General features: G+C 40.4%; 1 protein-coding gene across 4 annotated transcripts in view; it reads right to left on the bottom strand.

The window, feature by feature from the left end:
- The window catches only part of PDE5A (phosphodiesterase 5A), a 151363-nt gene that overhangs the window by 91116 nt on the left and 35761 nt on the right, over positions 1–24486 (bottom strand). The window lies entirely within an intron of this gene.

Below are 24486 nucleotides of genomic sequence, written 5' to 3'. Positions count from 1 at the left end.
AGACTGAACTAAAACTCTGTCTGGGAATATGTTTTAAGTTTCCACAAAAGGTTTAGCAACACTGCAAGAATTTTCTCATCTTTTTGTATTTTACTTACCTGTGTACCAACTTCAGTTGGGTTATTGCCTTAGTGTTTTAAAGGCCTTCAAAACTTACTTTTTTCGGGGTGCCTGGGTGGTTTAGTGGGTTAAAGCCTCTGCTTTTGGCTCAGGTCGTGATCTCAGGGTCCTGGGATCAAGCCCTGCATTGGGCTCTCTGCTCAGCGGGGAGCCTGCTTTCCTCAAAAACTTACTTTTTTCTTCTTTCTTTTATAAATTCTACTCTCTCCCTGCTTTTGCGATTTAACATCAGTAGAATAAGAATAATTTCCCTCCATGAAATCCTTGTTTTTTTATATATATTGCTCCTCCTTTTTTTTTTTTTCCTCAGCTCCTTCTAAGTCCCTTAGCTCTAAGACTAGGATATAAAATTCCCTGTTAGAATAGCAGAAAAGGAAGGGGAAATGGATTGCCCGATGTAGTTTCCTGGTCATCTCAACACCTTAACTCCAGGCACCATGCAGAGTAAAGTGATGTTTAAAAAAAAAAAAAAAAGAATTCTCCATTTATCTTGTACCTTTTTAATTGTCCTTAGTTCAACTCTCCCTTATTTTTATACTCTCTTTAGCTCTTGAAAATGGCTAACCGATTTCTAGATGCTCCAATCTCAATGACTAAATGCATACAAAAACTTCTGTCTAAGGTAAAAAATACCTGGATTGCAGATATAGTCACTTGAGTATAAGTGACAGGAGCCACTTGAGGATCACTGGGGTCTGATATACAGTGGTACCAGTGTAATTTGGTTATTTCAAGTGTTTATTCATTCACCCAACAAATATTGAGGTGCCTACTATGTATGGAGGAATGATAAAAACTGGGAGGAAGACTACTCTGAAGGAGGTCAGAGTCAAGAACTGGTGTCATAGGGTAGCTCTATTCTTAACATCTTGAGGAACCTCCATACTATTTTCCAGAATGTCTGCACGAACTTGCATTCCCACCAACAATGTAAAAGGCTTCCACTCTCTCCAGATCCTTGCCAACATTCGTTGATTCCTATCTTGTTAATTTTTGCCATTCTAACTGGTGTAAAGTGGTATCTCATTGTGGTTCTGATTTGTATTTCCCTGATGGTTAGTGATTGAACATTTTTTCATGTGTCTGTTAGCCATTTGTATGTCTTTTTTAGAGAAATGTCTGTTCATGTCTTCTGCCCATTTTTTGACTGGGTTATTAGTTTTTTGAGTGTTGAGTTTGAGAAGTTCTTTATAGATTTTGGATATCAGCCCTTTGCCTGTAATGTCATTTGCAAATATCTTCTCCCATTCCATGGGCTGCCTCTTAGCTTTACTGACTGTTTCCTTTGCTGTGCAGAAGCTTTTTGTATCTTGATGAAGTCCCAAAAGTTCATTTTTGCTTTTGTTTCAGTTGTCTTTGGAGACATGTCATGAAAGAAATTACTGTGGCTCATGTAAAAGATGTAACTGTCTGTGTTCTCCTCTAGGATTTTATGGATTCCTGTATCATAGTGAGGTCTTTCATCCATTTTGAGTTTATCTTTATCCAGCAATTGTACTACTGGGTATTTACCCCAAAGATATGGATGTACTGAAAAGAAGGGGCACATGCCCCTCAATGTTCATAGCAGCAATGTCCATGATAGCCAAACTGTGGAAGGAGCTGAGATACCCTTCAACAGATGAATGGATAAAGAAGATGTGGTACATATACACGATGGAATATTATTTAACCATCAGAAACAATGAATACCCACCATTTGCACTGATGTGGATTGAACTGGAAGGGATTATGTTAAGGAAGTAAGTCAAGCAGAGAAAGACAATTGTCATACAGTTTAACCCTTGTGGAACATAAGCAATAGCATGGAGGACCATAGGGGAAAGGAGGGAAATCCAAAGGGGGAGAAATCGGACAGGAGATAAACCATGAGAGACTATGGATCCCAAAAAACAATCTGGGGGATTCAGAGGGGAGGGTGGGGGGAGGGGGTAACGGTGATCGGTATGAGGAGGGCACAAGCTGTGATGAGCACTGGGTGTTATACTTAACTACTGAATCACTGAACACTATATCAAGGACAAATTATGTACTATACAGTGGCTAACTGAACATAATAATAATAATTAAAAAAAAGAACAGGTAATACCTAAACAAACACTTAAAGTGCATGGGGTGATCAGTTTGATGGTAGAGGTGCCCACAAACTGCTAAGAGACTGCAGAGGTCACATAATATGGTCAAAGAGGCAGCTTCTCAGAAACGATAACATTTGGGTTTTTATTTGTCTTTAATAAATGGTTTTATAAAAAAAGACTTAAGTTTTAAATCTTCATTTTAAGGAAGATAAGTATACAAACAGTTAAAAAGACTCTGAAACAAAAATTCTCAGATAATTATACAGTATAGAAAAGTATGTATTGATGTGCTCTATGTACCTGGAGCTGTTTGAGGTAAGTACTACGCAAGAAAGGAAAGAGAAAGTTCCTGCTCGTTCAAAAATATAAAGACACAGAAAGCTAGCTGTTTATTAAATGGTCACCAGTCAAACTATGTTGGCATTTTAGTCGATCATGATGTCACCATAAATTGACAGTGGGATGACAGTTAATTCTAAGTCTTAAAAGAAAAGAGGAAGATGGGCTGTGTTACATATTTTCTGGAATCAGTTCTAGTAGAAGTGGTACTGATGGTCTGTTTAGATCACTAGAGTCCCTTGAGAATGAGGGCAGAGCTGGTGCGGGCCCAAGAGTACACCGTGGTCCAAGGCTGCGGCTACAGATACCCTAAATCTAGTCAGTGACCTGTGGACCCCCCAGGGTGGGAGGGGAGAGCTGGGAGAAGGGAGGAGATGTTTTAGAGGTGGGTCAGCGAGCAGAACCAAAGCGTGGCCTGTTCCCAGTGGGTCTGCAGCTACTCCATTTAAGAAGAGCACTTCAAACAAGGCTTCTTTGTTACACTTGGATGATCCCTTCAGCTCTCCCTTAATTAGAACTTGCAGGCCAATTTCAACTTTGGTTTCAATCTGCATGTTTGGCACTCAGGACCGTTTATACGGTAGGCATTTTTCTAACTATGGGCTGCAAAGTTTTCTCTCTGGTTGAAAGAACAACATCCTTGAAACCATACTAAATATCAGCCATTATTCACAATGTTCAACCAACCCAACAGTATTCACACAGTTCAATAACAATTTTCCATTCTGGGATTTCTTTCTCTCTTCCTTTCTTTCTTCCTTTCTTTCTTTCTTTTTTTAAGACTTTATTTATTATTTCAGAGAAGACAGAGAGAGATTGAGAGAACAAGTGAGAGGGGGCAGGAGAAGCAGACTTCCTGTGCAGCAGGGAGCCCAATGCAAGACTCGATCCCAGGACGCTGGGACCATGACCTGAGCGGAAGGCAGATGCTTAACCAACTGAGCTACCTAGGATGGTGTGAGGGGCAGAGGAAGAGAGAGAATCTTAAGCAGATTCCATGCTGAGCCCAGAGACTAAAGCAGGGCTCAGTCTCACCACCCTGAGATCATAACCTGAGGCAACATCAAGAGTTGGAGGCTCAACTGACTGAGCCACCCAGGTACCCTCCTCCTTCTCCTATAAATACTAGTACCCGATGTCCTTCATCTCTTTGAACACACTTAATTTTGCCTGTAAGTTCGTCTTTAGCAGGGACTGTTTTGCATGGGAGTCCCATGTTTCCTGAGTCATGAAGTGTCCATGCACAATGACTTCCTGTTTGTCTTGGCACTGTCCTGGGGATGTGACTTTGAACCCCATACCAGTGTATGGTATAAGCTTGTGCTCTTATGGTTCACAGGCGTCTCTTCTTTCTCTCACAGCAGCAGACAGGAGGCAAGCTTCCTTGAGGCTTTCTCTGGCTGCTGGTGGAGTTTGCTAGGCTGTTTCATGAATGGAACCACTGCTCATCTAGGCTTCAGCTCCCTGCCCCACCCTCTCACTCCCACAGAGTGGATACATGCCCTGGCCTGCAGATGCTATCCCCAGACATTTATCTCCCTCCTGAATCTCAGACCTCTGTGACCCCATCTGGCCAATACTCCATGCTCACATTTCTTATCTTGGGTTCTGCTCTGTTTCTGACACCTGGGGGTTTTCCCTTTCACGAGCTCATCTGCAATTTGTAAAACTGTTTTTGGTGAGATTTTATCTTCTACTTTTTGGCAGAATTGTGGAGGGAGATTCTTCTGCATCTAATCTATACAGTCTGGCAAACTGACGAGTCTTGTTTATAGGCTTTAAAACACACTTTGTACCCGGTGAACACCAGATCTTTACTATATTTGGGATTTTTTTCCCTCCTAACATTAGAGCAAGATATTTACTTTTAGGCAATATCATGGAATGAGGATTTCCAATGATGGATTTTTTATCCTTTCTGGTAACCAAATATTTCTCTAATAATTTTACAGATTTCAGATATTAGAGGTTAATTTGTTTAACAGACAACTAATTAAATAAAATTGATTTAAAAATAGGCATGTTAGTTATTAGACCAAGTTATTAGACCAAGAAAATACATCTAATATGTAACATATGCCTCTATCCCCAGATAGATGGGTGATATTTTTAAAATAGCACTGATAAAAACAGGTAGAAAGAGGAGAAAAGGCACAGTGTCTGTCCAAGGTCACATAATTCAGTAAAAGATCAAAAAGAGTTTAATTCTCTGAATTTCAAGGATCCTAAGCAAAACTAGCACCCTCTGCCCTCCTTGCACTGATCTTTTTCCTCTGTCATCTATTGCTTCTTTAAACAAATTAGCTCTTTGTCTTCAAGCAAAGTAACTGTTAACCATAGGTTTTTTACATGTCAATTTTGAAAGGCAGCTTTGATGACAAGTGTATGTCAGACCTCGTATCTGAGAGGCAAAGTCCCTGAACTTATTAGCTTCCGCACCAGAAAGCCCGGTCACAATACCTACCTGCTGGCTACCTGGGCCCTCACACGCTTGTACTCCATGCTATTTTTTTAAGCACAAAGAAGCTTCTGTTTTCTATTTTACTGGCACTTTCCACAGCATAAATGGATATTATGTCCTCACAGGGTCAAGTGTTCTTTTAGGAATGCAAAGGGCAAGACTTGACTTTTGCTGAGTGAACAGTGTGGAATGTGACAGCTGGTCAATTCAGGGGCAAATGATCATTGCCACAGTAAGCAATTTCTTCTTCAATCAGCAGCTGCCCCAGACACTTACTGAGGCCATACATCAATCTCAATACACTTCCTCACTCCCAGTTCCAAGGGATACTCAGCATGGAGGCTAAAAGCAAGGGACGAAAGGAAAAGACTCTACAAATCTTAGCTATCCCTCTCTCCCATCCGTGGAATATCTCTACCTATAACCTGAGCTGACATCTTACTTCACCAAGAAAATGAGAATTTAATATGTACAGGAGCCAGTGGAGAAGTCTCCCCAGTGCTCTACTGAAACTTTTTCATAACTCGGTCATTCATTCAACAAAAAATATTTTATTCAACAAATAATCACGGAGTACCTCATGTATCATTGTTCTAGGCTATGAAGACCCAGTAGTGAACAAAATCCATGTCCTCATGGCCTGACATTCTAGTCAAGGTTTTAGGCTTGGAAGAAAATCCCACCTGTACATGGCCTTCTCCTTCCATTTCACAAGAGAGCAAACTGTAAGTGACAGGGTTGGTATGACCAATCAGGGCTTTCTCATCTCTCTTCCAAATCCTAGGCAATTATCAAAGTATGGCCATAGTCCATGAGGTAGGCAAAATAAAGTGCCCCAAAGATGTACCCATCCTAGTCCCTGGAACCTGTCAAAATGTTACCTTAAATGGCAAAAGGAAGCTCTCCAGATGCAATTAACTTAAGGATCTGGAGATGGAGACATTATCCGGAATTATCTAGCTGGGTCCAACTGTAATCAGAAGAATCCTTATGAGGGAAAGCAGGAGGAGATAGAAGAGTCAGAGTCAAAGATTTGAAGATGGTTTGCTCCAGGTTTTAAGGAGAGAGGAAGGGGCCACAGACCAACGCATGTGGGCAGCCTCCAGAAGCTGGAAAAGGCAAGAGAACAAATTCTTCCCTTAAAACTCCACACAGGGTTGTGTTCCCTACACAACCCTACTGACACCCTGATTTTAGCCCAGTGAGAACTATTTAAGACTCTGGCATCCCAAATTATAAGATAATACTTCTGTGTTGTTTTAAGCCACTAAACTTTTGGTAGTTTTTTACAGAGGAAATAAGAAACTAATACATTCTGTTAGAATCATTCATTGCCTTTTCACTTTTTCTCATCCCATACTGTATCTTGTGTTTCACCATTTAAATCCTCACTTTCTTTGAAAGCCTTGACATCTCAATGCTAATTGTTTTTCCTCCTTCAGTTGACCTTTGACACTTATGCCAGATTTATCTTCTTGGGACACTGCTTTGCACAGACAAATTACCTCTTTACTCAAAATATTTTAATGTTCCACCCATCTACAGGATAAAAATTGATGACCAATTCCACATCCCCAATTTGAACTAAGATCACTTCAATGGCTCTCTGAATTAGAACGCTACAGTGACCTTGTTCACATCATTCCTTGAAATATTACCTTCCCCTTTCTCTCTTGAGGCTGAGCCTACAAAAAACTTCCGTTCAAACCCTTCTGAAATTCTGTATGGCAGCTGGGTATGACATACATTTCACAATGAGGTATTCTCATTTTTAACCTCATTTCCTCTACTCTCACCCTGGCTCTCCAACTAGATTGCCTTCTAAGGACATGATTTATATCTCTGCCTTATTGTAGCATCAGTACTTTGCTTTGTCCTGAATGCACTAAATGCTTGATAGATAGTTGCTGTCAATGATAATGGGAGAAGGGAGAGAGGGATCAACTATTTTTTTTAGGGTGATGTACTTACTCGACAATTCATATTCGAATAACAGTTAACTATATCTGCCCATTTTCTTTCTCGGCCATTTGCTTGATATTAAGTGATCTTTCCACATCTAAGAACTTTATGTAGCAGTAAGAAGTTTACGCTTTTAATAAGCCTTTGGCTATGGAGCTGGAACTTAAGAGCCTAGAAAGATTTTGGGAGAGTGGGAAAGAAAAGCTTAAGATCGATCGTTTTAACACTGAATTTTAAAAATACAGAAAACCACAGAGAATAAGATAGTAAACATCCATATCTCTGTCGTTTGCAACAGTGGCAGTGTGGGGCTTTTTAAACACGGTTTGTTGGGCCTCACCTCCCAGTTTCAGATTTAGCAGATCCGGGGTAGGGCTTGAGAATTTTTATTTCTCAGAGCTCTCAGGTGATGCCACAAACTATCAGCCCAGAGACAAAAGACATTTTGAGAACCACTGATAAAAACTGCTAAGTGTTAATATTTGAGGATATTCCCTTTTAAAAATTAAATTAAGAAAATTAAGTTGGACTCTCTCCTTCCAGCCCCATTCTTCTTCCTCCTGCCCTTCCTCCCCGGAGTCAACCTCTAGCATTGCATTTTTTTTAACGTTTTAAGGTTTTTAAGGTTTGTCAGAGAGAGAGAGAGAGAGTGAACACAAGCAGGGGAAACAGCAGGCAGGAGAGGGAGAAGCAGGCTCCCACTGAACAGGGAGACCAATGTGGGGCTCGATCCCAGGACCCTGAGATCATGACCTGAGCTGAAGGCAGATACTTAACTGGAGCCACCCAGGTTTCCCTAGCAATGCATTCTTAAGAAATATATGAATCTCAGCATAATCTCTTCCAGTCCCGTCCATGTTGATACAACATAGGTATTCATCCTTTCTGATGGAGGCATAATACTCCATAGTGTATATGGACCACATCTTCCTTATCCATTTGTCCACTGAAGGGCATCTTGGTTCTTTCCACAGTTTGGCAACCATGGCCATTGCTGCTATGAACATTGGGGTACAGATGGCCCTTCTTTTCACTACATGGAGAGGAGAAGGGAGTTGGGGGAAATTGGAGGGGGAGACGAACCATGAGAGACAATAGACTCTGAAAAACAATCTGAGTGTTTTGAAGGGCCAGGGGGAGGGAGGTTGGGTGAGCCTGGTGGTGGGTATTAAGAAAGGCACGTACTGCATGGAGCACTGGTGTGGTACATAAATAATGAATTCGGTACACTGAAAAGAAATTAAAAAAATAAAAAATTTAAAAAGAGAGAGATATATGAATCTATAAACAAGACATAGTACTTTCATCTTTCAAAAAGGTGGCTCAAACAAAATCATATAATATGCCTAATTTTGCAACCCATTATTGTATTCAATGTTGTTTTTCTTTTTCTTTTCTTATTTTTTTTAAAGATTTTATTTATTTATTTGACAGACAGAGATCACAAGTAGGCAGAGAGGCAGGCAGAGAGAGAGGAAGAGAAGCAGACTCCCCGCTGAGCAGAGAGCCCAATGTGGGGCTCCATCCCAGGACTCTGAGATCACGACCTGAGCCGAAGGCAGAGGCTTTAACCTACTGAGCCATCCAGGCGCCCCTCAATGTTGTTTTTCAATCAGTATCTATAGATCTGGCTCATTCATTTTATATATAGTGTCGTACTACATACCAAATTTTGTTCATCTAATCCCCAAATGACAGATGTTTGAGTTGTTGGCAATTTTTTGCTATTAGAATAAAACCATCTATAACAAACATTTCTATTGTACACATATGCAAGAGCTTCTTTGGGGAAATCTTCAGAGGGATTACAGAAGTTATACCTTTACCAGCAATGCTTAAGTGTTTTGTCAACCTTACATTCTAAGCAGCACCTGGTATTAGCAGGCTTTTACATCTTTGTCCTTCTAGCAGCCATAAAACTGTATCTCACTGTTGCTCCAGTTTGCATCTTCCTGATTACTAGAGAGAATAAACAACTTTTCAAATTTTTATTGCCTATTCTGGTTCTCTTCTTCTGTGTTGCCTATGTGTATTTTTTCCAGTTTTGACCATTTTGTTGTTGTTTGGCATTTACTAAGAAATCTGAAAGTCGAGGGTTGAGTTTTGAAGTTTGGTGAGACTGACTTTATTTGGTTGTGCTCCAGTTTATCCACGTATATGTAGAAGCACCACTGTTCCCACTGTTTCTCTCAAGAGCTGTGTATGGCTCTTCCAAGGTTACAGACAACACAAATATGGACACAGAAGTGGATGTTTTTAGTTTGTTCTCCTGGCCTGGGAGGCTAGGAAGAGGCAGCCAAGTTGAAAAGAAGCTTCGAGGAAGTTGCAAAATGTAAACAGCTACTGCCTAGTATAACTGGCATTGAAATACATGATTAATGGCCAATATCTCTAAGATAGTTAAAAATCTATTCCTAGCCAAAAAAAATTCACAATGCTAAAAAGTTTGCCATTTAAAAAAGGGAGAAGGAAGGGCCTGCTGTATTACAGGCGCTTTGTATCTGTTAATTCATTTAACCTTTGCCACAACCCTTTGAGGTGGATATTACAATTCTCATTTCATCACAGAAGTAGCAGATGTTAGAAAAATTAAATAGGAGCCCCAGAATGTGCGACACAGATGCTCTGCAGGTCTGATCCCTAACCTGCATCTTTCTACTGCTCCTCGCAGCAGGAAAGTGAAAACTGCACTAGTATAAAATAGATTCTTAGGCATGATTCTTTAAAGGAATCATGAAGACCAGGGACTTTCCAGTACATTCAAAGGCTGTATACAAATCCTATATATATGCCTATCTTGCTAATGCATATTTTTACCAAAAAGAATGGAATAATTTCAAAATTATAACTTTTAAGAAATATAAACAAATCCAAAATGGCAGCTGAAAGTCATTTTTACTTCCACCGTAAATCTTATGGCACATCTTTATATCCAAGAATCTCTTATGCAACATAAAAAGGTCCTATATTTCAGGGATATATAATGCATTCTCAAAAATAAGCGGAATCTTTAAAAACAAAACAAAACAAAACACAACAATAACAACAAAAAAATCCGCAGAATTAACCTCTGGTAACAGAAATCAGAACAGTGTTGCCCAAAGTTTGTGAGATAACTTAATTGGGGTGTTAGTTACACAGATGAACACGCATTTGTTAAAACTCATCAAATTGGACATTTAGATCTGTGTACTTCACTGTATATAAAGTTTAACCCACTTTTCAAAAACTATTCAAAAGTCTTAAAAGTAAATTTATAACTTCCGATGCTATATGCAAATGATGGTCCAAGTACTGAGTTCCCAGCTGTCCTGGCAATGGTAAAGCAGGCAGAGGTTCTGACCATTTGCTCTGTGCTGTTAGGCAGGATGGATGTTCCCCAGATAGGGCCAGGACAAATCCAGCCTCTGGGGGTCAGTAGCTGTCCTGCCTTGGGAACATCCAGTGGGAGAGGTGCCAACCCGAGACTGGGTTCCTTCCAGCCAAGGGGATGCTGGGCATAATTCTTGATCCTGATGTTTATTCTCATCCCTTTGCACACAAGAAATTCCTCTTCCCTGCCAAATGCTAAACTCTGGGCCTCACTAGCTTTTAAGCAATGAGGTGAAGGTCCTAAATCTAGAACCCTAGGAAGCTTTTGCCTTCTTCTTAGACATTTCTTTCCCTCGGGATATGGAGATTTGGTCCTGAGACGAAACAACACATGGCCATTGTGCAAAGTCTCCTTCCGTGCCCTTTAAAAACATGCCAGAGACACAAAGGTTACATAGCAGAGAAGAGCCTGCTGTCTTTCCCACGGCAGGGTACGCTCAGCATTTACTGTCATTTAACTTTTCCATTCCTCCATGTGTCCGGCCTCCCAGCACTCTATAAAGGGAGGAAACAGACATTTTTCTAAACCTTTACTAGGAGAAGAGCTCTGTGGTGGGCACTGTCACATTCCTTGCCTCACTAGGATCTTTAAAACCACCCTGTGTGTTTGCATTTCGTGTTGAAACTTTACAGATGAGTCACCTAAGGCACAGAGAGGTGAAGAAAATTGCTCAAGGAATTGCTGATTGGAAGCCAGCAGCATGCAAGACTAAGTCGTTTTGCTACAAATTCTGAGTCTCTCTTTCAAACAGCCTTTGCCCAATTGGGACTAAGTCCAAAACAGCAAAAAACATTACATACCCAATATATATTATATAATTGGAATTTGTATCAGAGTAAACCTAACACTGTTTGTGCCCACCTTTACACATGGCATTGCCAAAAATGACTTCAGAGCCTTGGGTCTATTTAATAACTGAGATTTATTTTCAGGGCGGTGTTCTGCATTCTGCCAGTGGCCGGTGTGCAAAACCCAGGCTTACTCCTGGATGGTGTTGTTGGATTTGGACTCTGTTAAACCAGGGTCAACTCTGTTCCGGCTCTGCTCACACTTATAACAGGTCACCGTCTCTACAGCTTGGCAAGATGCTGCACTCCTAAGGCTTCCTGATAATTAGAGGGTAAAGTGGCATGCCCACAATGTGCACTAATTACAAACAAAAGAGAAATAACACAGCAGAAGTGGCAAAGGCAAGCTTCGTGCATCAAAACACTATGTAGGCTGAATCTCATCTACAAGCTAGAGACGGCATCAAAGATTTTGAGAGAGCATCTCCATTAGAGCAGAACTTTGAGTGTTCAGGTGAGTGCTCTCACCTGTACTGGTCCAGCCAAGTACCTCATGGCCATCAGCTAGACAGCCACATCATTTAGCTCAAGGGAGTCAGGGCGAAAAGAGTGTATGTGCCTATTTATCGTCTCTTTTTACATTCAGCAAATCCTTCACATACAGAATACAGTCTATTATGTCATAAGACCCAAAACATAGTTTTCTCCTTCAAATGGAAAATGAGCCTGAGAAGGTAATCATATATGAAGCCTCAGATACAGACACCTGTCTCACGAGCAAAACTCTGAACTGTAGGTGTCACCAGCAAAAAAAGACACATCCTCCTCCACACAGCTGTGCCAAATAATACACAAAGAAATTAACAGTATTTGGAATCACTGCTTGCAACTCTGTATTTTACTATTAAATTATTCCAGTCCATAATTTGCATTTTCAAAAACTAAAATAGTAAAAGAGCTGGTTGGTAGCATTTCAGGTACACCCATTAATAAAGATGAAAGACGGTAATTACTTCATGGTAAGAAAAATACAGCCTTAGAATAAAGACGATGTGTGTGGATCTAAATCCCAGCTCTGCCACTTAGAAGATATAAAATGTTGGGTAATTTCTGTACTTGACCAAGTCTGTATTTCCTCGTCTAAAATGCGGATGAGAGACCCGGGTGGCTCAGTCGTTAAGCATCTGCCTTTGGCTAGGGTCATGATCCCAGGGTCCTGGGATGGAATCCCACATCCGGCTCCCCACTCAGCAGGAAGTCTGCTTCTCCCTCTCCTTCTGCTTCCCCCCGTCCCCTGCTTGGGCTCTCTCTCTCTAAAAAAATTAAAATCTTTAAAAATAAAATAAAATGGAGATGATAATATCAACAAAAAGTGTTATTACTGATCTCTAAGTATGTCAGCATGAAGCCCCCAGCCCTACTGCTATTTAACATACAGCCTTGATTAAATTTCTACCTGAGATCATTTAACTTATCCATCTCTTTTGGATACCATACTTCAAGATGGCAAAGAAAAACTTCTGCAAAAGAAGTTCTTGGGTCAACCAGATTACTGTATACCATAAATGCAGTTTAAACGTCACCAGCTCTGTGAAGCATTCTTGTCTCACCTTGCTTTTTGTGGAGGGTACAGTCTCATGAGGAGAAAGAGAAATATCCCAGTAAGTTAATATGTAGTGTGCCAGATGGAGATTAAGTGCTCACACATTATGGAGAAAACTGAGCAGGGATGGAAGTAATAGTTGAAATTCAATAAGGATAGCTAAAGAGAGTCTTGCTGAGATATAATTTGAATAAAAGCCCAAGTGAGATGAGAGAGTGAACCATGTGGATAACTAAGGCTGGGTAGGTGGCCGGGGGAGACACTTCTAGACAAAGGGAACAGAATGTGCAAAGGCTCTGGGGCTGGAGCTTCCCTGATGTACTGAGAAACAGCAAGACTGCCAGTGTGCTGGAGAGAATGGGGGTGGACTAATAGGAGGTGCGATCAGAGGGGCATCAGGAGCCAGACCATGTGGAACTTTCTTAGGGGATGAGGTGGTAGGACAGGGTTCTGAACAGGGAGTAATGAGATTTAACAAGTTTTATAAAATTTGTGTTCCGAATAGACTATTAGGAGTCAAAAGCTTGAAGCAGGGATACTAGCTAGAGGGTTACTGCAGTGACTCACGTGCTACATAGCAGTGGCTTGAACTTGGGTGGCGGGCGTGCAGTGAGAGAGTGACTGAAGGGAAAGCCAACAGTGTTTACTGATGAACTAGAGCTCTCCTGTGGGAGAAAGAAAGAAGGCAGAGATGGCTTCAAGATTTAGGGTGGAGAGCGGGAAAGAGAAGGTGCTGAGCGTGGTGGGGATGAGCACAGAGCAGATCTGGTGGGAGGGAGGATCAGGAGCCTGGTGTCGGATATGTTAAGTTCAAGAGGCCTATTAGACATACAGAGGTAGAGAAGTGAGCAGCTGAACAGAAGAGTCTAAATTGAAGACACAGTTCACTTGTACCTAAATGTACATAAATGTACCTAAACCCATGGGGGCAGACAAAATCACTGAAGGAGTGAATGTAGTTAAGGGAGAGACAAGGGTCCAGGGCTGAGCCGCCCAGCACCACTGTGATTAGCGGGCACCAGCCAACGGGGCAGAGAGGCAGCCAGAGCCAGGAGGAAAACTGGGGAGACTGAGGTCCTGGAGAGTAGGTGAAAACACTGTCCTGGAGGAGTAAGCGATCACCAACAATGTCACATGCTGCTGGTGAGGTGAGGATGAAGGAATGATCACTGGCTCCCTGTGGAAGTCAGGGGACCCTGCCAAGAGCGGTTTCCACAGAGTGGGGAGGGCCAAGGCTTGGATGGAGTACATTCAGGGAAGAATGGCAGGAAATGGAAAAAGGGACAACTCTTTTCAAAGATTCGCTCTGATGGTGATTAGAGAAATGAAGTGGTCTCTGAAAGGACACCTGTGGTTCAGTGGGTATTGGGCTTTTAAGATGGGAGAAATAACAGCATATTTGTATGCTGATGAACCCGGGTGATAGAGCCCATGTGGGGGAAGGAAAGGGACCTGCTGAGATGTGGCTTTGAGCAGGTGATACAGAAAGAGATCTGGTGCACACGTGCGAGACTGACCTTTGCCATTTCACAGTTTGACAGTTTGACCCTAGAAGTAAAGGGAGACTAGAGTATATGGACTCAGAGGCAGGGGCGGGGAAGGGAGACAGAATAACTTCTCTTGCAGAAGTATGCTTCTAACTGCTTTCTTCACTGAAATCATAAGCAAGGCCATCAGCTGAAAGTGGCGGGATTGGCGGGGGGGCAGAACTGAGATTTGAGGAGAGAGAAAGTAGTCAACAGTAAAATAACATGGCCAAAAAAGAGAGCTAATTGTTTTGATCCCCAGAAACCAATACTTTCTGTTGCATGTTTTACTTTAGAGAATATCACAACTCTCCTCTGTCAGATCTATCTAAAAAGCCTAGAATGTATTCTAAATTCTTCCTTCTGTTGATTTTTCCATTATATCAATCCCTCCACCTTCTAAACAGAAGTGTAACAAATCCACTTCTTGTCTTCTCTGCCTCAGCCTGGGTCCTCTTCTAGCCTTGATTACTGCAAAAGCTTCCTTACCAACTTTCCTGCTTCTGGATACAGTACTTTCTCCATGTATGGACAAATATGGAAATTACTTAGCAAAATCTATCAAGTGTCAAATTATGTGGCTTTGAGTCATATATTAAACAAAAAACTCCCTGTCTATCCTTAAAGCTGTGGCCATACAGATCTTTCGATAACAGCAAATATTTCCTGAACTAAAAAAAAAATTCCACACTCCCTCTGCATGACCCTGGAGGGCTCTTCACGATCTCCCCTCTGCCTGCCTGCATAGCTTCATCTCCAGGCTCTTCCCTCCTTCCAGCTTATACTCAAACACTGTGCCAAAGGACCACACACATTCCTTCTGCTTTTGATTCATGAGTAGACTTGAAAAACAATGGTGCAGAGAGATAGTAAGGACGCCAGTAAGTGTTTCCTGTAGGTATTTGGAGCAAAACATTTAAATTACATACAAACAGTGATCTCATGTAGACTAGCATCTGTGACATAACATTTCAGAAGCCTCGTCATGTCTCAATCACTTGCCACAGCGGAAGAAGCAAACATCTTCCTTGTTTCTCCTCAGTCTTCCTTTTTTTAAAATTTTCTGCTTCCTTTCTTCCCTTTAACTCCTACCAGCTGGGCACAGTATACATACCAACCCTCCACCTTTGTTTAAAACCAGCCTATGTCGCTTCTGGTAATTCATGTCACTTTTTAGTACATGAAAAGCTGAGAAATAAGCATTTTAATTAATGAGCAGAATTCCTTGTTTATCCTCTGGCCAGTTTTAAGGAAGGAGAATAAAGCATCAAAGTACATCTAGTACTGCTGGTGGTTTCAAAATATCTCCTCAAATTCTTTGATACTTCTCTCTTCAAGAGGTGGAGCCTAATCCCACCCACCAAACTTGAGTCTGGGCTGGCCTTGATGCCTGGCTTCTAGAGAACAGAATACCATGAAATGAGGGTGAACAGCTTTGGACGTTTGGTCAGACAAGGTACTGGTGCTTCTGCCTTGCTCACTCTCTGCCACATGGTAAGGAAACTGAGAGCCTTGTGTAGAGGCCCACTTAGTGAGGAACTGAGGCCTCTGGCTAACAACCACATGAGTGAGCCCCCTGGGAAGTAGGTACTCAAGCATGAGTCAAACCCCCTGCCTAGATGCCTAGTGTCACCCCCTTAGGGAGTCTGGGCCAGAACCACTCAGCAGGAATTTCTAAGCCACACAACCTGAGAGAATATATGTTGGTGTTCAAAATCACTAAGCTTAGGGCAATTTGTCATGTTGAATAAGACGACAAGTACACTACTGATGATAATGAAATAATATGCAATCATCAAATAGATCTGGGATTCTAAATCTAGGTTACTTTCACTTTATTTCATTGCTATGAAGTAATGCAAAAAAGAAAAATACGATTCAACATTTTTATAAGATGATCTCTTGCTCCTTTTTAATTTTTTTTAAAGATTTTATTTATTTATTTGACAGACAGATCACAAGTAGACAGAGATGCAGGCAGAGAGGGGGGGGGAAACAGACCCCCTGCTGAACAGAGAGCCTGACTTGGGGCTCGATCCCAGGACCTGAGATCATGAGCTGAGCCAAAGGCAGAGGCTTCACTCACTGAGCTACCCAGGCGTCCCTCTTACTCTTTTTTAAAAAAAAAAAATTTATTCATTTATCTGAGAGAAAGAGAGAGAGCAAGCATATGAGTTTGGGGTGGGGGAAAGGGCAGAGAGACAAGCAGACTCCCCGCTGAGCAGGGAGCCAGACACTCAATGGCTTAATCACAGGGTTCCAGGATCAGGACCTGAGCTGGAAGCAGGTGCTTAGAAGACTGAGCCACCCAGGCACCCCTGCTCTTTGTTTTTTAAATCTTCTTAAATATAATAAATAAATAAATAAAAATTAAAAAAAAATTTTCTTGAGCCTGGAATATTTATTTCCATTCTCTGGTAGAAGTAAGTAGAGATTTTTAGATGAGGATATAAGAAGGAATATAGAGTACTTTAACAGTTTACATAAAGCATTTTACCTAAGTGACTTGGCTCTTAAAATGTGAACACAGATGTGTGCACCTCTATCTATTGAGAGTAGGAATGTCATTGACAACACCTTAATTCTTTAAAAGTACATGAAGAAAAAGAAAATTATTTAATAATTAAAGACCCCTCCAAGGGCCTAATTATGTAGTTCTGGGCTAGATATCCTACAAAAAAACTGTTTATGCTTATCCGCAACTTGTTCCAGACCTCTAATATTCATTATTCAGGGCCTACATGAAACTTCTCAAAATTAAATTTATAAATGGTTACATTAAAAATGTAATGCATTCCAACAAGTGCTGGAATAGTTATTCCAAAATTACCAGTGAAGATAAACTTTATATTGAATAAAACATAACCTTCAGTCTGGACTAAATTTTCTGTCCATTAAAGGTAAGATTTGGGGAAATACAGCCTATGGTGAATGTAATCATCAGCCTCAAGCCCTCATTCACCCTTTCTTCTCCTGGGTCAGCAGCGTGGCCTCAGGGATTTAACCTATTAGCACTGGAGTTTTCATTGGCTGCTGTTAACAAATGTTTTTTTCCTTAGGGAAGTGGTTACCATCTTCTTTGTAAAATACACTTATTATTTAAAGGGCAATGTGGAAAAGCAAAGAGAAGAGATCATCACCATCATGACATCAAGTCCAGAACAAACGGAAACTTTGTGGACTACTTTTGTTTTGTTTCTAAAAACAAAGCTACAAGAAAGAGTATCGCAGGGGAATAAGAGCAATGCACACTTTTAATTTTTTTTTTTTAAACCACGAAACTAGCCAATTCTTTAAGACTAAAATAGATTTAAATCAACTGACAGTCTGCAATTCAACTCCGCATCTTTTTGTAGCTGCATTTTCAGCTAGCTTGACTTAGAACTGAAGGATTATGCATAAAGCCATGATGCTTATCTGTTTCAAGCTTATTTGTCAGATTTAAGACCCAGTCGACACAGTGAGCACGAGATCACTGGCAAGCATCTACTCTGCCTCAGCCCCCTCATTAAAGCATGTATGTGCCTCCCTTAAGTCTCTGGGATAAACAGCAAGAATCTGCCAAATGAGACCACGCGTGTATCTTTCCTCTGTAACTTCTTGAGCTCTCAAAATCCAGTCTTTTCCTTCAAATTAGGGAGTTGAATAATGAACTCATTTAATATCTGTCTTGTTACCATGTATTGATAGGTAATGTGTGGTGTATAAGATCTACATCTAGAAGTTGAAAAAAAATTTCCAGCGAGTATCTTCTTTGCTTCATTTCTACGTACTGCAGTGACTTAATAGTTACTTGTTCAAACAAGAGAATTCAGAGGGGAAAAAAAAATGAGATTACTTTAAAACAAGCAGAGGTCATATAACTTAAATTCTAGAAAAAAATATGTTTGCAATTTGCAGCTAGAATTACACATCTGATTCCATTGCTTTATTTTATGATTTTTAATATGCATTAAATTTCTTTGATTCATCAAAGTACTTATAAAAACTCATGAAGATTAGGTTTTTACATATTTTTAGATTCAGTTTGTCTTTTTTTTTAACAATTTATTTATTTTAGAGAGACAGCATATGTGCATGCATAGTGTGCATACAAGCAAGCTGGGGGAGGGGCAGAGGGCTAGGAAGAGAGAGCATCTCAAGCAGACCCTGAGCTGAGGGTGAAGCCTTGACATAGGGCTCAATCTCAGGACACTGAGACCATGACCCACCCTGAAATCTAGAGTCAGATGCTTAACGGACTGAGCCATCCAAGTGTCCTAAGATTTTCAGGTGTTTTTCTTTCTTTCTTTCTTTTTTTTTTAAATTAAAGAAGATATAAATTTAGATAGCTAAAATGCTCCTTTATCACACTGGAAAAAAGTTATCATGTATCCTCTATTATAACTTATATCCACATTGGAGATTTATGGGTACATCATCAAGTATGATAAAAATCAAGATGCTAAAATAAAAAAAGAAGAGAAAAAAATCTGATTATTCCAAATAAGATTTCTACTTAGTAACTAGAGTTGACACACAACCAAGAGCCCAGCCTGAAAGACATTAGTGGATGGGGCGCCTGGGTGGCTCAGTCGGGTAAGTTCTGCCTTCAGCTCAGGTCATTATCCTAGGGTCCTGGGATCGAGCCCCCAAGTTGGGCTCTTTGTTTAGTGGGGAATCTGCTTCTCCCTCTCCCTCTGCTCCTATCCCTACAACTGCTTTCTCTCTCCCTCTCTCTGTCTCTCATTCACTCTCTCTCAAATAAATTAAATAAAATCTTAAAAAAAAAGAGAGAGAGACATTATTGGATATAACCTCCAGCACAGATCAGTAAGAAATTTTCAAAGAACTCACATTTCTTCGAAATAATGCCTTCTACTTCACTGGTGTAATGCCTATTAATAGAAAAGAACACGTATCTCTACCATGTCATAATGAGCAAATACTTCAGGGGAGGGCAGTGTTTCAGAAATAGGTCATCTGTGTTAGAAAGAGTTGAGTTTCCCTGCACTTCTTTACTACATAAAAGAATTGTCTCATTATAGAAATAACTAATGCCAAGTGACAAAAATAAAAACTGGTCCAAGTGTCCAGGTCCCAAAAATGCAGCATTAAGTATGAAAGAAACTTGACAGTAGCCCTAGAAACTCATACTTTGCTGCAGCTTTTCTCATAATGCTTCATGTGCATATCATGGTTCTTCTCTGGAGCACACTGGCCCAGATTAATATGAAACACGCTCCTGTAACTCTTTTATCCCTGGCGAAAATTTCCTACTGTTTACTGGAAAGACTCCTCTTAGGATACTATAGAGGATGTGACTCTGATCCCTCTTTCTCTAGCTTTTTTAAAAAAAACTTTTTTAAATTAAAAGAGCCTGTCTGCAGAATGGTTTAAACACTTATCATTAAAAGTCATCAGAACAGAGGCAAAAGAACACTCCTTGTTTTCACCCTCAAATCCTGCCTCCATATGGAGCTATGCTAGATACATCAATGTATCTCTCTCCTGCTTCCCCTGCTTGTGTACACACACACTCTCTGTCTCCTTTCTCTCTCTCTCTCTTTAAAAAAAAAAAAAAAAAATCAGTATATTTCCCACCACCTCCTTCAGCCCCCAAATAACTTAACTGCATGGAGAAGAAAGTGGATACAGACAGCAGAATTTTAAGAAACCATTCTTCCCCCATTAATACACTATAGCCAGATTGCCTAGTTTGTGTTGTTGTTGTTGAACATAGTCAACAACATAGTTGGCCTACAATATTAGTTTCAGGTGCACAACATAGTGTTTTGACAATTACATATGTTATGAAATGCTTACCACAGCAAATGTAGTTACCCTCTGTCACCATACATAGTTATTACAATATTGCTGACTACATTCCCTATGCTATATTTTTCATCCCTGTATCTTATTTATTTTTTAACTGGAAGTTTGTACTTCCTAATCCATATCACCTGTTTCACCTGTTCCTATCTTCCTCCCCTCTGGCAACTACCAGTTTGTTCTCTGTATTTATTTCTGATTTTTTTGTTTCCTTATTTTTTTTCCTAGATTCCACATATAAGTGAAATCAGATGGTACTTGTCTTTTTCTGTCTGACTTCTTTCACTAAGAGTTTCCCTAGATTTGAATCTCAGCTTTGCCAGTTCTTAGTTACGTGACTTTGGATGAGTTTCCTAAATGTTCTCTTTCCTCACCTATTAAGTAGGAACAAATAATGACTACCTCCTATGGATTCTAGGAAGATTATATGAAGTAATATATGCCAGGTCCTTAATAGTTTCCATGGGACAGCAGTTATTTCCAAGGTCCTACCCCACTGTCTTCAAACCACTCTAATACACTGCCTGGGCTGGATCTCTTCTTTCCCTTGACCCTTCCTCTTCTTGTCTTCATTTATTTTTCTCTAGCCAACAGCTCTTTAGCCTTTCCAAAATAAATTATTTTAGCCTCCTCAAGCTTCTCCAGTATTTTCCCCCCCGGACTTTTCCCACTAACCCCATTCTCTTGGAAGGAAGCAGGAGAGAGAAAGATTGTCAAAACTTACTCACTATGATTCTTTTCAAAAATTTCTGTCACAGAACTTTAACAGTATCTATGATTCTTACTCCTAAAAAGGCATTGCTATATCCATTACACTTAAGATTACAACATCAGTGAAAAGAACTCCTGAAAATTTTTAATTAGTTGGAATATTGAACAGGAAGAAGATACAAATGAGATTATGTTTCACTGAATCTTAAAAATCTTCCTCAATTTCCTGGACTATGTTATATTTCAGACTTTAGCATTCAATATTCAGCTTCCTCACCCAAGCAGCTTTCCAGAGTCAGTGCCTATGTCTTAAAGGGTCATTCAAAAGTATCAGGACAGGGGCACCTGGGTGGCTCAGTGGGTTAAGCCGCTGCCTTCGGCTCAGGTCATGATCTCAGGGTCCTGGGATCGAGTCCCACATCGGGCTCTCTGCTTGGCAGGGAGCCTGCTTCCTCCCCTTCTCTCTCTGCCAGCCTCTCTGCCTACTTGTGATCTCTGTCAAATAAATAAATAAAATCTTTAAAAAAAAAAAAAGTACCAGGACATTTTTAAACAGCCAATGAAATAAACTGTTTATCGATTGTTCATAAGATCACACTTCATTTTAGGTTCCCTGGTAGTTAGCTGGAATTGGGATTAGTTTACTCAGTAACACAAAGGGAAGGCACCAAATTCATTCTGCCTCATTTATAAGCAAAAACAATGCAAATCATTTTTCTCTTTAAGCTGAAAGTTGGAGGGTAACAGATCAGCTAAGTCGGGGACTGCACTCATTATCACTTGAGCCTCGCTGGTTGGTTATCATATGATCCTGATGATCTCTTCATGTAATTTTATCATCCCTTATCTCTCAGAAAAGTTCTCTTAGTTCTACGTCTCCTTTTAAAAAATAACATTTATTATAAACACAAAATGGGTAAAAGACCTCAGCATGAAGCAGGAATCTATCTCTAGATAGATATCTAGATAGATATCATATCTCCTCTATATTTTGGAGGAGAACATAGGCAGTAACTTCTTCGACACTGGCCATAGCAACTTCTTTTAAGACATGTCTCCAAAGGCAAAGGAAACAAAAGTGAAAATAAACTTTTGGATCCTTATCAAGATCAAAAGCCTCTACACAGCAAAGGAAACAGTCAACAAAACAGAGTCAACCTACGGTATGGGAGAAGATATTCACAAGTGACACTACAGACAAAGGGCTGATATATAAGATCTATAAAGAACTCCTCAAACTCAACACACACAAAACAGATAATCATGTCAAAAAATGGGCAGAAGACATAAACAGACACTTCTCCAATGAAGACATACAAATGGCTAATAGACACATGAAAAAATGTTCATCATCATTAGCCATCAGGGAGATTCAAATCAAAACCACATTGAGATGCCACCTTACATCAGTTAGAATGGCCAAAATTAACAAGTCAGGAAACAACAAGTGTTGGAGAGGATGTGGAGAATGGGGAACCCTCTTACACCATTGGTGGGAATGCAAGGTGGTGCAGCCACTTTGGAAAACAGTGTGGAGATTCCTTAAGAAATTAAAAATAGAGATACCCTATGACCCTGTAATTGCACTACTGGGTATTTACCCAAAGATACAGGTGTAGTGAAAAGAAGGGTCATATGTACCCCAGTGTTCATAGCAGCGAAGTCCACAATTGCCAAACTGCAGAAAGAGCCAAGCCCTTCAACAGATGAATGGATAAAGAATGTATGGTCCGTATATACAATGGAATATTGTATTCAGAAAGGATAAATACCCAAATTTTGTATCAGCATGGATGGAACTGGAGGACATTATGCTGAGTAAAATAAGTCAAGCAGAGAAAGTCAATTATATGGTTTCACTCATTTGTGGAGCATAAGGAATAACATGGAGGACATTAGGAGAAGGAAAGAAAAAGTGAATTGGGGTAAATCGGAGGGGGAGATGAAGCACAAGAGACTGTAGACTTTGAGAAACAAACTGAGGGTTTTGGAGGGGAGAGGGTGGGGGGATTGGTGAGCCTCGTGGTGGGTATTAAGGAGGGCACGTATTACATGGAGCACTGGGTGTGATGCATAAACAATGAATCTTGGAACACTAAAAAAATAAAAAAATAAAAAGTAAAACAACAACAACAAAAAAACCATTTATTGATCACTTTTAGTATGCCAGGAACTATGGTAAACCCTCAGCATACAGGAAAGCATCTGTCCTTCACAACAAGGTAGGTCCTTTCATAACACCCAGTTTGCAGATGAGAAAACTGAAAATGGATGGGATTAACCAATTCCATCATGGCTACTTATCAAGTGGTGAAGATGGGATTCAAGCCCAGAGCAAGCAGTCTTAGCAACTGTTTCCAAAAAGCCTTATTTATTTCATTTCAATTTAAAAAGTCTTGTGAGAAAAAAAGTTTTGTGAGAATAAAAGAGTATGTCTGTATGTACTCTATACTTACAAAAGTAAACACTGTCTTGGGTTTGTCTACATAGCTATAAATTTTAAAATAATTCTGGAAGTCATATATTGCAACTTCTTAGTTGCCTTTATTCTTTGTTAGCCAAACAACTTTTTTCTTTTTTTTTTTTTCTTTTTAACAACAGCAGAGTAGGTCTATTCTTCTGTTTCTCTTCATTCCTTTTCTCTGAAGAAAATACTCAGAGGAAATAATCATGAACTGAGTGGTGCCAGTGTTGGGGACGGAGAAGGGAGCAGGTGGGAGAAGGTTGAAAATGAGGAATCAGCAAGGCCTCCCATCAGTGATGTGACTAAGTCTCCAGGGAAGTTACTGAAGGCTTCTTTGTCCCATGAAATGCTTGGTGTGAATGAATTTGTGGGGAGACCAGTGAAAAGCCCTGGTTTCCTTTCAGTCATTAGAGGGTGAAGAGGAGATAGCAGGAGGATGCAGGAACATGGAGGCAGGTCTACCAAGGATTCTCAGGAACCCAGCAGGAATCTTAGGGAGAGTGCTGGACAATCACATTCTGGGGCCTGCAGCTGGACCCACTGTCATCAGATCTAGAAGTGAGCTGACAGTTATTGGCTGAGAGTGGGGTTATATATTCATGTAATCAAATACAAATCACCCTAGGAGTTCCTGGGTGGTTCAGTCAGTTAAGCATTTGCCTTCATCTCAGGTCAGGATCCCAGGGTTCTGGATCAAGCCCCGAGTCTGGCTCCTTGCTTAGTGAGGGAGCCTACTTTTCCCTCTCCCTCTGCCCCTCACCCCTGCTCATGCTCTCTGTCTCAAATAACACAAAACAAAACAACAAATTCAAATCATCCCTACTAAAACAGCTAAAAGTTTTAAAAACCGGTAACACCACATGTTGCCAAGGACTTGAAGCAACTGAAACTCTCATATTACTGCTAAGAATGCATATGGTGCAGCCACTTTGGGAAAGTCTTTGAAGCTTCTTATAAAATTAAACACCAACTATATGACTTAGCAATTCACCTCTTGTCTATTTACCCAAAAGAAATGGAAGCATTGTGTCCACACAAAGACCTGTATGCAAACTGACAGTGGCTTCTTTCAGAACAGTGGCTTGTTTCATAAAACTGGAAGCAACTCAAATATCTATCAACTGATGAATGGATGATCAAAATGGTATATTCCCACCGGGGAATCAATCCCTTGCCAATAAGAAGGAACAAATGACTGACATGCAACCACATGGATGAATCTCACAAATGTACAAAGGGGAAGAACCCAG

The sequence above is a fragment of the Neovison vison genome, chromosome 11, assembly GCF_020171115.1.
Source record: "Neovison vison isolate M4711 chromosome 11, ASM_NN_V1, whole genome shotgun sequence".
NCBI lineage: Eukaryota > Metazoa > Chordata > Mammalia > Carnivora > Mustelidae > Neogale > Neogale vison.
This window is presented reverse-complemented; position numbering and strand designations above follow the sequence as displayed.